Raw genomic sequence first — 14,326 nt, forward strand, 5'->3', positions numbered from 1 at the left:
TTTCCACACCCACCCACACCATTTATATCCAGTCATAAAACACATCCACACAGGACAAGCACAGATAACATTCCAAGAGACACTGTTTTTAAGTTTACCTTTTGCTTCATTCATTGTAACACCGCCGGAAGAAGAGATCAGTGTATCTCGAAAGCTCGCACAAATAAAAGCATTTCGTTAGCCACAGAACGGTATCATCTATTTATTTTTTTATTTTTTTGATTATTGAAGCTCGGCTAACACGGTACTGATACCTCTACATGTGTGTATATATATATATATATATATATATATATATATATATATATATATATATATATATATATATATATATATATATATATATATATAGTGGAACATTATTAAATATATATAGCATGTTAAATATGCCAGTTGTATTTAACGTGTTCTACAAATATTCAATATTCACCCATGTTTAATATCCGAAGGCACCACGTTTCACAACATTTTACAAAATGGTTCAAATCTAATCTCCAAAAATAGGATTTTGTGTATGTGTGGGTTTTTTTCCAACACCCAGAGTATTATTACTTTGTATTTTTTGTTATTTACACATATATAATGACGCAGTGGTTCCGTGAGTGGAGACGGTGATTGAATAACGACACTAACACAGGGGAGACTGGTTCAGTTCCTGGTGTCGGCTCCTTGTGACCTTGGTAACCAAGTCACTATCTCCCTGTGTTTCAGGCATCAAAATCATAGAGTGTAAGCTCCTCTGCCGTTGTTTACAGATGGTGTCTTTACTCACTGAACCAGTCCTTCTCCCTGTACATCTATATACCAAGTTCAGTCTATTTCTGTACGCCCCAAACATAATGTTTGATGCTATGAAAACCTGGCACCAGGGCCGCCAACCGGGAGGTCTGCCACAGTTGGCGTCAGGGCCGCCAAGAGGGAGGGACAAAAGATAATGGCTTCCGGTCGCAGCCGGGCACCGGCTCTGCATCAGATGCAGGCCTTCCTGTCCCAGCCTCTGACGTCAGCACGCCTCAGCTTCCGGTACGCGCTGACTGGAAGCTCGGCGTGGGACACAGAGTGAGGAGGCCTGCATATGATGGCTGGTCGCCACCGGTCCCAACCATCCCCAAGGTATGTCTACTTTTTATATATATGTATTGGGGGGGGTCTTTTTATATGTATTGGGGGGGGGTCTTTTATATGTATTGGGGGGGGGTCTTTTTATATGTATTGGGGAGGTGGGGGTCTTTTTTATATGTATTTGGGGTTGTTTTTTTTTGTATATATGTATTGGTGGCTTGGGGGTATTTTTTATATGTATTGGGGGTTTGGGGTATTTTTATATGTATTGGGGTGCTTGGGGGAATTTTTATATGGGTTGGGGTATTTTTTATATGTATTGGGGAGGGTTGTTTTTATATTATGTATTTATGGGGGGATTATATGTATTGTTTATTATATATATATATATATATATATATATATGTATATGTGTGTGTGTGTGTGTGTGTGTGTGTGTATATATATATATATATATATATATATATATATATATATATATATATATATATATATATATATATATATATATATATATGTATGTATGTATATATGTATGTATGTATGTATGTATGTATGTATTGGGTAGGTGGGTGAAGGTGAGACGGAAGGGAGATAAATATATGGGAAAAGGGGGGGAAAGAGAGGGGGCTCGTGAAGTGTGAAATGGGGGGGGGGGGGCAGGGGGGCTCGTAATACCGCCGACAAGGGTGAGGGGCCTGCTTAAAATGTTTGCCCTGGGCCCAACGATTTCTGTTGGCGACCCTGCCTGGCACCCTTTGAGTACCCCAAGACGTTGCCACTACATCATGGGGTCCGACACTCCAGACGCCACTTTGTGCAGAGTGCTAGTTTTCTAGGGGGGAGCACGTCGGGCACGCAGGATGCAATCTGTTCAGTAGGGACACGGAAGAGGAAGATTCCTTTTACATTTCTGGATTACGGGATGCAGCGGCCCCTCCAACACTTAAAGCAATCAATGATTGAGCCACCTGTGCTGAAGCAGAAATATTCTTACAACTTGACCTGTTGGTGGCCCTTGAGGACTGGAGTTGGCCACACCTACCCTAAAGGGTTAAAACCGTTGTACAAGTACGGTTGTCAACAGAGTCCAATGTTTTTTTTTTGCAATCCACGAATCCTAAAATGAGTGGTAGATCATGCTCATTACTTTGAGAAATCACGTCTTGTACGACTTGGATGTGGTCCATTGTGTTGTTGTATCCACTGTGAATTCCCACTTGTTCTCTGGGCTGGGCAAAGTCTAGGTTCTGTTGCCGCCGATTAGTGAGTATCTTCGTAAAAATCTTGTAAGTGATTGGAAGTAGATTGATTGGTCTGTAATTCTTGAGGTCTTTTGTCTAATTATTTATAAATGTAAGGATAAATATGGCATTACTCCGTTGTTCTGGAATTTTCTTGTTCTTCCAGCAACATTTAAAGTAGCACTCCTGGAGACTTCTTTTTTTGTTGTTTATTTGTTTGTTTTTAATAGGTTTGAAGCAGGGGGTCTCCGGAGCTAAACCACGTTGATTTCAGCTACGGGAATTACCCTACTTGTCTTAGAAATGGCTGCAGGTAGCATCTCCAGCTGGGCTAGTTTGGGCTAACACAATGGCAATTTAAGTGTCCCGTGTCTTGAGGGGCCAATAGGAAGCCGTGATGTCATCTCTTGCTGCTTCCTATTGGCCCACGTGACGTGGGACATTTATACAGCAGTGAGAATACCGACGCTCATTACGGAGATAAGTATCTTGGGAAGCAGGTGGTCCCCAGAGCTGAAAACAATGCGGTTCCCCTGCTTGAAACCTGTTAAAAAGAGAAAAAAACATTAAATGTCCCCAGGAGATGCGATGCTTTAAAGAATTTTGCAAGCGTTTTCTCTACTTCCCAAGCTTTTTTCAGATTTCAGTTGTAATTCTATCTTCTCCACAGGTCTTCCAATTCTTCATGGGTTTTATTGCCTTTGCTTCTTCGGAAAGGACGCATGGTACATCATTGTGGTATATCATTGGTGGTTTATTCTCGCGTTTCCTCTGGATAATGCACTGTGTTATTCATGTTCTTTTACAATTTCTTGAAGAAGTCCTCTACTCTCTTTTGTAAGTGCACTTTTTTTAAAATTATTATTATTATTGTTGATCCACCGTCTTTGTATGAGTGCAACGATTTGCTTCTTCCCAACCATAAGTCGCTGCTTCATCTTCTTCTTCTTTCACCTTTTGTTATCTTTAATAGACTTCTTCTCCATATCGCAGTTACATTCTATGACATCTTCAGTTACACGCTTGCGGTATCGTCTTGCACTGCTCTAGATATTCCATTTGTGTTCTTGCGTCTTGAGATTTGCTTCATTCTTCTTGTTTCCTTAGTAACTGCTTTGTCTCAACTCATAGTTTCTTATCCTGTTTTTTTTTTGTTAGCGATTCCTCCCAGTTTTTCTTTCCCTGGCTTTCAACTGCAATTTTCATAAGTTTTTTCAAGACATTGGATTGGGAAGAAAAAAGGAATCAAAATCAACAGTGAACAATTGTCACTTATGATTTGTAGATGGCATTCTTATTTGTTATGAGTCCAGAAGATCTTCAGCATCAAATTAGATGACTTACCAAAGCATGTAAGACGATGGACCTCCATATGAATCTCAGCAAGACCAAAGTGATGTATAACATGTCAACTCTACAAAGATCGAAATAAATTAAATAGATCTAGAGGAAGTTGAAAACTATGTCTACCTTGGCCGGCAAGTATCAATGGATGGGAACGTTTTGAATTAAATCAATAGGAGGAGGAAGATCGTATCGAGCGCATTTGGAAGAAACAAGAAAATCTTTTATGGGAACCTTCCACTACCCCTTAAGCGGAAAGTGTTTTGACCAGTGTATTATGCACATGCTCATGTATAGATGTGAAATTTGGATCCTAAATGTAAAGATAATTCAGAATCTTTAGACCACAAAGTATGGAGAGATGTATGCTGGGTATTACGTAAAGAAAAACAATGAATGGATTCAGAAGCAAACGAAGATCTGTGACTTCACAGTGTGAAAACGTAAAAATGGCAGCTGGCCGGACCTATCGCAAGATGAAATGACCATCATTGGACATAGATGGTACTCAACTGTATTCCAAAGGAGACCAAGACAATCACCAAAAGTAAGATGGGAAGATAAAATTAGAACATTTGTTGGAGCAACATGGAGAAGAGAGGCTTGCAACCGTAGTACCTGGAAGATCATTTGAGAGGCCTTCATCCAGCAGTGCATCAACAAGGTCTGATAATGGTGTGTGTGTGTGTGTGTGTGTGTGTGTGTGTGTGTGTGTGTGTGTGTGTGTGTGTGTGTGTGTGTGTGTGTGTGTGTGTGTGTGATTTCTGTGTGTTTTTTCTCTATACAGAATACCAATATACAGTGGTTGAAATGGCTTGAATATAGAACTAAAAATCCTGCTTGATACAGCTAAAGAATGTGTATTTTTTTTTGCTTAGTTCTGAGTATTTATATCTCTTTAATGTATTCCTGGCAATGGTATGTTTTTACTACACATCTAAGAGTCATAAAAAATAAAGAGCAACCACTGGGATATCCAATCATTTCGGGTATTAATTCACTTACCACCAACCTCCAGCAAATGGTAATTGCATTAAAATCATATTTAAGAGATTCTATACAACTTATTAAAAAAAAATTAGAGAATGTAAGATGGGAAGATTACTTTTTATGGATCTCATGCGACGTCAACTCTCTCTGTGTGTGTGTGTGTGTGTGTGTGTGTGTGTGTGTGTGTGTGTGTGTGTGTGTGTGGAAAACACTACCACAGGGAATAAAAGTGCTTTATACAAAAAATATAGCTCTCATCTGGAAGAGGTTACACACAATACATAATATACACGCCAAAATGAGCCTCACACAGGCGGCCATTACACACGGTATTGGGGCAGCCAGACGGGCTTCACCTTTTATTATGTGAGGCTGGCTATCCCCCTACCATGACAGCAATAATTTATTGTGAATTCCATTTTATTCATCTTCTCCAATAGATTTTTTGTATCCAAAGATGGGACTTGTCAATGGGTACCAAATTTGACCCCTCATATGCTAATCTTTCTATGGGGTTCTGGGAGGAAAATAAGATGCGGCAGAATAACCCATACCATGACCACTTTATGGACACGTTTAATCAGTGATATTTTAATTATTTGGAAGGGTGAAAGAGATTTTAGATACATTTTATATATATATTAATAATTATGACCTAGATTAGACCTTGCTTTTACCAGTGAGATAACTGTAGAGAAAATTGCCTTTTTAGATTTAGAACTTTTTAATGAAGGATGTGGACCTGTTTACACAAAGATCTACCGAAAACCGGTAGTCTGTAATGGATGCCTAAATGCCATCAATATTGGCTGAAAAAAATATACGTTCAGGTCAATTTTGGAGATTAAGGAGAAACTGCACAAGACTTAGATGTCCATAGGGAAACAGAGATTCTGGCAAAAAAAGATTCCATGAAAATAATTATGACAGTAGTTTGGTAGCTGATGCTCAAGAGCAAGTGGGCAAGTTGGACAGAAACAACCTTTTAAATAAATAATAACAAAATATTTAAGAAGCACTGGGAGATCTTGAAAGAAGATGATGTCCTTAACCAAATCCAGTAAATCCTACTGTTATATAGAGTTGGAGTGGCCAACTCCAATCCTTAGGCCGCGCGTATAGAGCCTGCGACAGGCGACGGGACGGGTGATGTCACCCGTCGCCGCTAGCGAAAGTTATGTCGCTTTGCGGCGGCGCGGGCTTCCGGGCATTTGATTTGTTCAGGGGCTGTCACATGAGGCGACAGCCCTTGAAAAATCAAATATTCCCGGCTTCCAAAGTCCGCAACGTTCCATCGCATTGCCGCCATCGCGCTTACTATAAGCGCACGCGGCGGCAATGTATTTGTTTTTGGGCAGCGTCGCCCGTTGCACGGCCTTGAGGTACACCAACAGGCCAGGTATTGGGGATATTATTCTGACTGAGCCACTGAATGAAGCAAGGATATCCTTACAACCTGAACTGTTGGTGGCCCTTGCAGTTGTCGGAGTGGCAGATCTGGGTTGGCTTGTTGGATCGGGGTGCACGGCGTACAGCTGGCGGGCGGGAGGTCAGGCGCAGGAACAGACATCGCAGCAAAATTTACCGCAGAGAAAGTGTCCTGGCAGCGGAACGCCGGTGACGTTTTGGTTGCGACCAAACGTCCCATTCCTATATCCTAGGGGTTGGAGCTAGAACCAGAGAGACACATGTTGGGACCTACCTGATAGGCGTGAAGCCAGTTTAAAGCATGTTCCCCTATTCCAAAGCACTGGAGCTTGTTTAGCAAGATAACATGATCAACAGTATCAAAAGCCTTTGCAAAATCTAGGAATATTGCACCAGTAAGTTGTCCCAGTTCCATTCCACACTGGATCTCATTAAAAACTTTTAGGAGGGTAGTTACCATGGAGTGTTTTTGGGGCGAAAGCCAGATTGGAGTTGGCTAAGAAAGTTTGTCTTGGTATAGTAATCGCTTAATTGGAAGTGGACACATTTGGACTTTGGATAGTATTGGGAGATGAGGGTTTTTGTCCCTACTTTTGAAGATTGGGACAACTCTGGCAGTTTTCCAGGTCTTAGGGATATGGCCTGAAGACAAAATAGAGTTGATTAGGGAAGCATGCGATTTAGCAATGACTGGGGCACCAAGTCGTATGAACTTTGATTGCAGTAGGTCAGGTCCACATTGGCTGCTTCGTTTTAATTTGAGGAGCACTTGTGTAATCTCCTCTTCAGATACTGGGACAAATTGAAAATTATGGACACTGTTGGGAGATGGTGGGAATATAGGTGTATTTCCAGGCTGAGTTTCAGGACTGTATTTAGGGTTTCACTTAGATAGTAGGGAAGTAGCACAAATATATATATTATATACCCCACATTAACGTATGCAATGGGTCCAGAGCATGTATGTAAAGCGAAAATGTACTTACTGTGAAGAACTACCTTTTTTACCCACTTATCAATGCTTCAGTACAGGTAGGGAGCCGGTATTGCTGTTCAGGACGTGCTGACAGGCGCATGCGAGAGCTGCCGTTTGCCTATTGGGTGAATCAGCGCGTCACTACTACTACGGTCTGTAGGGCAGAATAAGTGTCCGTACTCGCGAAGCGAGCGTATGGACACAGGGTTATGGGGCTATTGAAAATATGTCCTTGCGAGTGTACTTAAAGTGAGTGTCCTTAAACCGTGGTGTGTGTGTGTGTGTGTGTGTGTGTGTGTGTGTATATGTATATATGTGTATGTGTACACACTCCTTGAGAAAGCCCTCAGCATGAAACGTGTGGGAGGAGAATCCCTTTTTTTGTCCCCAATATGTTCTTTGTTTTTTACCATGTAGTTTAATGAACTTTTTTATATTTTTGTATTTACCCTGTGAGGTGCTAAATGCTTTTTCCTCGGTCCGCTGTCCCACCAATCCTCCGCTTGTTCACTGTCTTCCGATTGGAGTGACGCGCAGTAGCTTTGCAGGCTTTGTCATACGGGATTCACATTGCCAGGTTATACGGAGCCGCCGCTTCATACGGAGCCGCCATACTCCTCACCGGGACATCAGAGAGACTGAGGAGGAACTTCTACATGGAATGGGACTTCAGAGGTAATTCACTTCTCATCTGCAGTGCATAACTCTACCAGTTGTTCTCTGAGCCTCCCAGGCTCATTCCGTGTAACACTCTATTAGTCTTTATCGCCAATATTAACCGCCGGGTATATACTTGCCTTTTCAGACTACTGATAGCACCCAGAATATACAACTACTGAATATACTATCGTACGGACTTCTGTCAGTCCTAGTATTTTTTTTTGTGCTGTTCATTGAGCTATGAGTGCCTGTTATTTGCATACCTACATTGGTTTGTGAATAAAATAAAAATGGGTTGTAATGGTGATGTTCATGGTACTTACTGAGATGTATTTCAACGGTAATGCATCTTATTGAATTTGTATAGTGGGCTTTTAAATAAAGGTATTAATAAAAAAAAATACTCTTTCACATATAAAGAAGTTTTTTTTTTTTATCTGGATTGGGTTTCAGTGAAACTGAATTACTGTCAGAATGTGTTGAACTCAGTGGAATCTTGCATCAGGCTTCTCCCCCTTTGGACAAGATCATGGCACTGCAATCAGAAAATGCCCAAATTACAAAAGTAGAGATTATCTGTGGATTGTTTACTAATGTAAACCTCCAGCTTGCAACTTTTGGACCATACATTGAGATTTTGGCCATTTCAGTCAGGGGTGGAGGTTTCTTATTTACCCCCTTAATTAACATCACGCTAATAGTGAAGATGCAATCAAAACTTGAGGCATGACATTTTGAAAACAAAATAGCTATAAATGTGATTTCACCTTCAATATACCCAAACACATATTGTACAGAAAAATGAATTGTAATGATATTTCACCAAGAAAAAATGGTTTGCTGTTATATTGGCCAACGCTTCCTAAAAAAATAGAACACTCCCTCATAATTAGCTGCAAATTTATTTAAAAAATGTTTTACATTCCCTTTCTTACCAAATCTCCTTGAAAACAGTTTTCATATGTATTGTATTGTATGTATTGTATGTCTTTATTTATATAGCGCCATAAATGTACATAGCGCTTCACAGTAGTAATACATATCATATAAATAACAAATAATATAAATAACAGGTCATGGGAATAAGTGCTTCAGACATAAAAGTAACATTAAGGAAGAGGAGTCCCTGCTCCGAGGAGCTTACAGTCTAATTGGTAGGTAGGGAGAACGTACAGAGACAGCAGGAGGGAATTCTAGTAAGCGCGTCTGCAGGGGGCCAAGCTTTATGTATCATGTGTCCAGGATTATCCATATGCTATTCATATGCTTCTTTAAGCAGATGTGTCTTAAAGGTGGAATGGGCAACATATTTTTGACAAGTGTTAGAGTGGCAGGTTATTATAATGCATCATCTTTTTTAATTGATTTTAAAGCAGCAGTTCAAGCAATATCCTACATGTGTGTTTTTTTTTAATTTAATAAATCAGTTCTGTACTATGAGAAAATACTTGTAGCATTTAAAAAAAAAAGATGTTTTAAAGATATTTTTAATGTTTCTAATGTAGGAAGCATTTCAAAAGTGACAGCCTCCTTCCTCTTCTGATAGGCTCTGGCTCTTGAGCCCCGTCCTCTCTCAATTGTATCTAGTAACTAGCAAACAAAAGAAAAATTTGTGCGCCTGGTGATCTGTTCCTGAAACCACTCACCGTAAAATGGATTATTAAATAAATCCAAGAGTGATTAAAAAAAAAAAAAAAAAAAAGGGGGGGGGGGGGGGGAAATTTTAAATAATAAATTGAATGGAAACGAAAATACACCTTGATGATGTGAGTAGTTAAATCCTATGAATACATATACTTTTATACCATTAATAGGTTATGTGACATGAACCATTAGGAGTGAGAGGGGTTAATTGTGGTTATAGCACAAAAAATGGCAGACGGAACCAAAATGATCCAAACACATAAGCAGCTTCCAATGCAAGGTACCCAAACCTTGCTGAATAAGGACAATAAAGAAAACAACCAGGGAAGCGCTATATTAGTTGGGATCAGGCTCAGCAGCCAATTTTATGTATAAACCACATATAAAACAATAGCATAAAATAGCATGAATGAATACACAAAAATATAATATATAAAATGAGTAACACAAGTCTCTGCCAGTTGGAGATTGTCCAGGTGATGTAAGTGCAAGTTAATGCCCCTGTCTGATGTGACAGACTCGGGCAAGAGTGACCTTTGAGAGGTATAAATCCAGAGTGGTAGCTGGGATGGAAAGCGCTACCAACTGTGCAGGTAATGAAGTGTGTAGAAATGGGAAGGTGCCGTAGGCATCAAATATGGAAAAAGCTCACCCAGACTTCAAACTCTTTGCGCTGGTGGCTCCTTTTGTTTCCTCCTTCACAGCCTCGCTGCAGAAACTCCGCTGCACAGCTCTCCTGGGCTTGCACACCAGGGATGGAACTACTCACAGGGCGCCGGGTTTCCGGGTATGACGTCACGGCCGGACGTGACGCACCAACCCTTCCCGGCTGTGCCTGGAGCTGCCGCAGCACACGGGCTGAGAGCCGAATTTCACACACCTCACACAGCTTCAAAGTTCCACAGCCTCCGCAGTACACTCTCCAAGGGACTCCACGTTAGACCACCAGGACTGGGGCAATGAGACAGGGATGCACAAGAGCTGCAACCCCTCTAGACTCCTCCTCCTACGCGTTTCAGCACGTGACGTGCTTTCATCAGGGATACCATGGGGGTGTTTAGAGTGGACTATAAATACCCATCTAGACAGCGGTCATCAATTAGCCTAATTGGCTTCCAATGACAATCTCACACCCTCAGTACAACAGTGCATCTCAGCACAACCCCTATGTAATGGTTCATGTCACAAAAAAACAAGGTGTATAAAGAAAAATTACAATACAACAACATAACATTTGAATGAATTGATACATTATTATTAAACATTACAAAGTCCCACTGTTTATACTACATAACAAATATGCAAACACTAAACAACACATAAAGAGTAAATGTAAATCCTGAATTCATTAACTCAATTTAACATTTCAACATTACATCTTGGGATATTCCTCAAATTTGCCACAAGTATATAAATCAATAAATGGCATATAATAAAAATGTGCTAAAAATACTATACAACACTCCAAGAGTACACTTAAATGATGAACTCCCTTACTTAATTGGATACCCAATCGGTGAGTCCTGTGATGTTCAACAGATTAGCCTTAAATGCATGATTAAATTGCATCCCATACAAGAAGAGTATGGATCACCTGGGTAGAAAAAAAAAAAAAAAAAAAAAAAAAACACACATTACACTAAAATAACATTTGGAGAACCTAGATGGAGGGGGACGTATTGGATTAATAAAAACATATGTTAAAAATATAAATATAGTTTTAAAAATCTGTGTTTAAAACTATATTATAAGATATATAAAAACCCCACACCTTCATTGAAAGGCAAGGAGATCTAAGTCCTCATTTAGACCTTTGGGGCTTAGTGTCTGTAGTTTAAAAATCCAATACGTCTCTTGTTTTCTCAATTTTAAAAGTCTATCCCCTCTCATATTTGTTTTTCCAATGTGTTCTATACCCGTGACTGTTAAACCTTCTGTACACATATTGTGTTTAATTAAAAAATGGCGTGAAACTCCATGACCTGTGAAGCCTTTTAGGATGTTTCGTCTATGTTCAGTGAACCTTTCTTTAAGACTTCGCTTGGTTCTTCCTATATAGTGGAGACCACAGGGGCAGGTAAGCAAGTAAATAATAAAATCTGTATTGCAGTTGATAAAATGCTTAATTTTAAAAACTTCTCCTGTGGTCTTTGATTTAAATTCGATACTTTTATTAGTTATGTGTTTGCAGGTCAAGCAGTTATTTCTTCCACATTTGTAACATCCTTGGGGGGGTGCTGGTAACCACATATTTGTATTTGGTATTGGGGTTTCCCTCATGTCTGGTTCTAATTTCCTTAAAATTGTTGGAGCTAGGACGTTTTTCAGGTTCCTTGCCCGCCTGAACACGATCTCTGGTTTGTTTTTCAGGACTTTACCTAAAATTGGATCATTTTGTAAAATCCCCCAATGCTTAGTTAAAATCTTTTTTATTTCATTTGATGCCCTATTAAATCTTGTAATAAATGAACAGCTGCCTACATTACGTGGATCAATATTTACATCCTCACTTTTTTTGGATTTTCCTGTAATCAATGCATTTTGATTATATTCCTTTACCTTGGATACTAGTGCTTCTAATTTGTCTTTTTGGTAACCTTTCGCTAGAAATTTGTTAACAAGAACAGTGGATTGTTCTTCAAAATCTGAATTCCTTGTACAATTTCTGCGCACTCTCAATAGCTGCCCGTAGGGGATGTTATTTAGCCAGGTCTTTGAATGATTACTTTTTTGATCTAAATAGCTATTGGAGTCCACCGTCTTAAAAAAGGTTTTTGTTAAGATTTTGTCCCCTTCATTAAATAAGGTTAAATCCAAAAAATTGATTCTGGAAGGGTTATGCTCATGGGTGAACTGTAGATTGACACTGTTATCATTAATATACTTATAAAATTGTAAAAGCTCCACTTCTAGTAACTGCCCAGTCAATCATATTCCAGGACTACATTGCCCAGAATGCTGTGCAAGAACTGAATGAAATAACCCGGAGCAAGCGATCGATTACAGGAGAACGGATCGACCTGCAGCTTAGCTAATCACTTGTCAGTGTGCAGATTGTATTGATGCACATATTGAATGGGGGAAAATATATATATATATATTTCTTTTTTTAAACGGCAGCTTGAACTGCAGCTTTAATTTGCCGCCTTTTGCTCCTGAAATTGTAATAGATTCCTGGTCCTCCCCGAGACCCTTCCGCTTTGTTCTCCCAAATCTAAATATGTTTCAGGCTTTTTCGGTGATATTCATAGTAAAAGTGTTCAAGATCATTACAAAAAAACGACACTCTTAACCTCAAACCTAGCAGATTTTTTTTTTTTTTTTTTTTTACGAATGAAAGAAAAACATTATATAGAGTTGCTGGTTTTCATATATCCCATGGAGTATTGCTGACCTGAGGAAGAGAGTAGAACTGTTAATAGCTTGTCCTTAGTAAAATAAAAAAAAGGTATCACTTAATACTGAAGTGCAACTGGACTAACACAGCTATTTCTAGTTAATTCCTATATCCCATTATGATATGTGCTTTGTGCAAATCTATTATTCCTGCTATAGACTTTGCTCCCATAACAAGCCCATAGGGTAAGAATTGGAGCAATGAGATACATTGTGAATATGCCGCTCTTTGCTCAGGTTTGACTCTGTAAATGCCTTAACATATAGGACCCAGATCCATCACATTTCCATAACCTAAAAAGGTGTTATTATAGCCCAAAAATAAGTAAAAATGTAGCTCCTAGCATGCAGTATTATTGCATCGCAAGAAATAAGTTCATTTTTATTTCGTGCGATTAACCTATAGCACACATAGTCAAAATTGTCCTAATTGCGCATATTTTAGTAAATAAATATCGAAACGGGGTGAACTGACCATTTTTTGTAAATTAGTCATCACCTAGTTTAATCTGGCGTTACCTCTGTCTTTCCTATGTATATTGGGCATTATATACATGGGCCAGATAAGATAAAACAACCTGAAATAGCTGATATAATAGTTATTCAAATACATTACAGTACATATTAGCCCCTTAGTAGCCCACGGGTCAAATAGTCATGGGTTTCCATGACCAGCCGACTACAAAGGAGTTAATATTGGCATATAACTACACTACATAACCCCGTTGGCTACCCTAGTGGCTAGAAAAGCATTGCCATTCAAGGCCACCTCATCAATCCATTGGGTTAGTGCCAATTATATAGATCCTGGCAAGTGGGGAAATGCTTTCTACATGTAGGAGTATTATCCTACTATCCTTCACCACAAAATAGTACAGTCTTTTTAGGCATAGTGACAGAGGTGTTAAGAAACCATGGGCCATATTTACTAAATAGTGCTAAGCCATAAGCCTATTCAAATGAATGTCCAATGAGGTGTCTTATGACCCTGCAAGGTGGCTTAGCAAACGGATCTCTTTGGCCTAATGGGTGCCTGTGAGAATCCCTGTGCTCTTGTCCATTACTATAATAAGAGTGTGACCGCTGCACTGGTTACCATAGCTCCTTTTCATATATTACCCCCTACACGCCTTGGTTTTACAGGGAATTGAAGAAGAGGGGTTGCATGGTGGAGGATAAGCGTAAACTTATCAACTATATAACGAAATACTTGTCCTCATCCGCTCATAATAAGTCAGAGTTTGTGCCAGCACAAAAAGGCCATCTCTTCTGCATACGTGAAAGACTTTACAGGTCAGCGTGTCTGCAGTCTGGTATAGCCTTTTCCCAGTTACATTTTGATGAGTTTTCTCTCTTCGCTGATAAGGTGTCTCCATCTGTGTCGGGATACCGACAGTGCTGCCTAATAAGTATTGGGGTTGCAGACGTGAACGTGGATTCATGGACTAGCTTTGACCATCTAGATATGGAAGACCTTTATGCAAACTACCCAGGTGTTGTTCCCCAGTACCTGTAATTTGTATCCAGGCACAACATCCCTTCTTATAGGGTGTGTTGATTAAATCGTCCAGTATTTGCCAAA

Source organism: Ascaphus truei, chromosome 3 (genome assembly GCF_040206685.1).
Source record: "Ascaphus truei isolate aAscTru1 chromosome 3, aAscTru1.hap1, whole genome shotgun sequence".
NCBI classification, from domain to species: domain Eukaryota; kingdom Metazoa; phylum Chordata; class Amphibia; order Anura; family Ascaphidae; genus Ascaphus; species Ascaphus truei.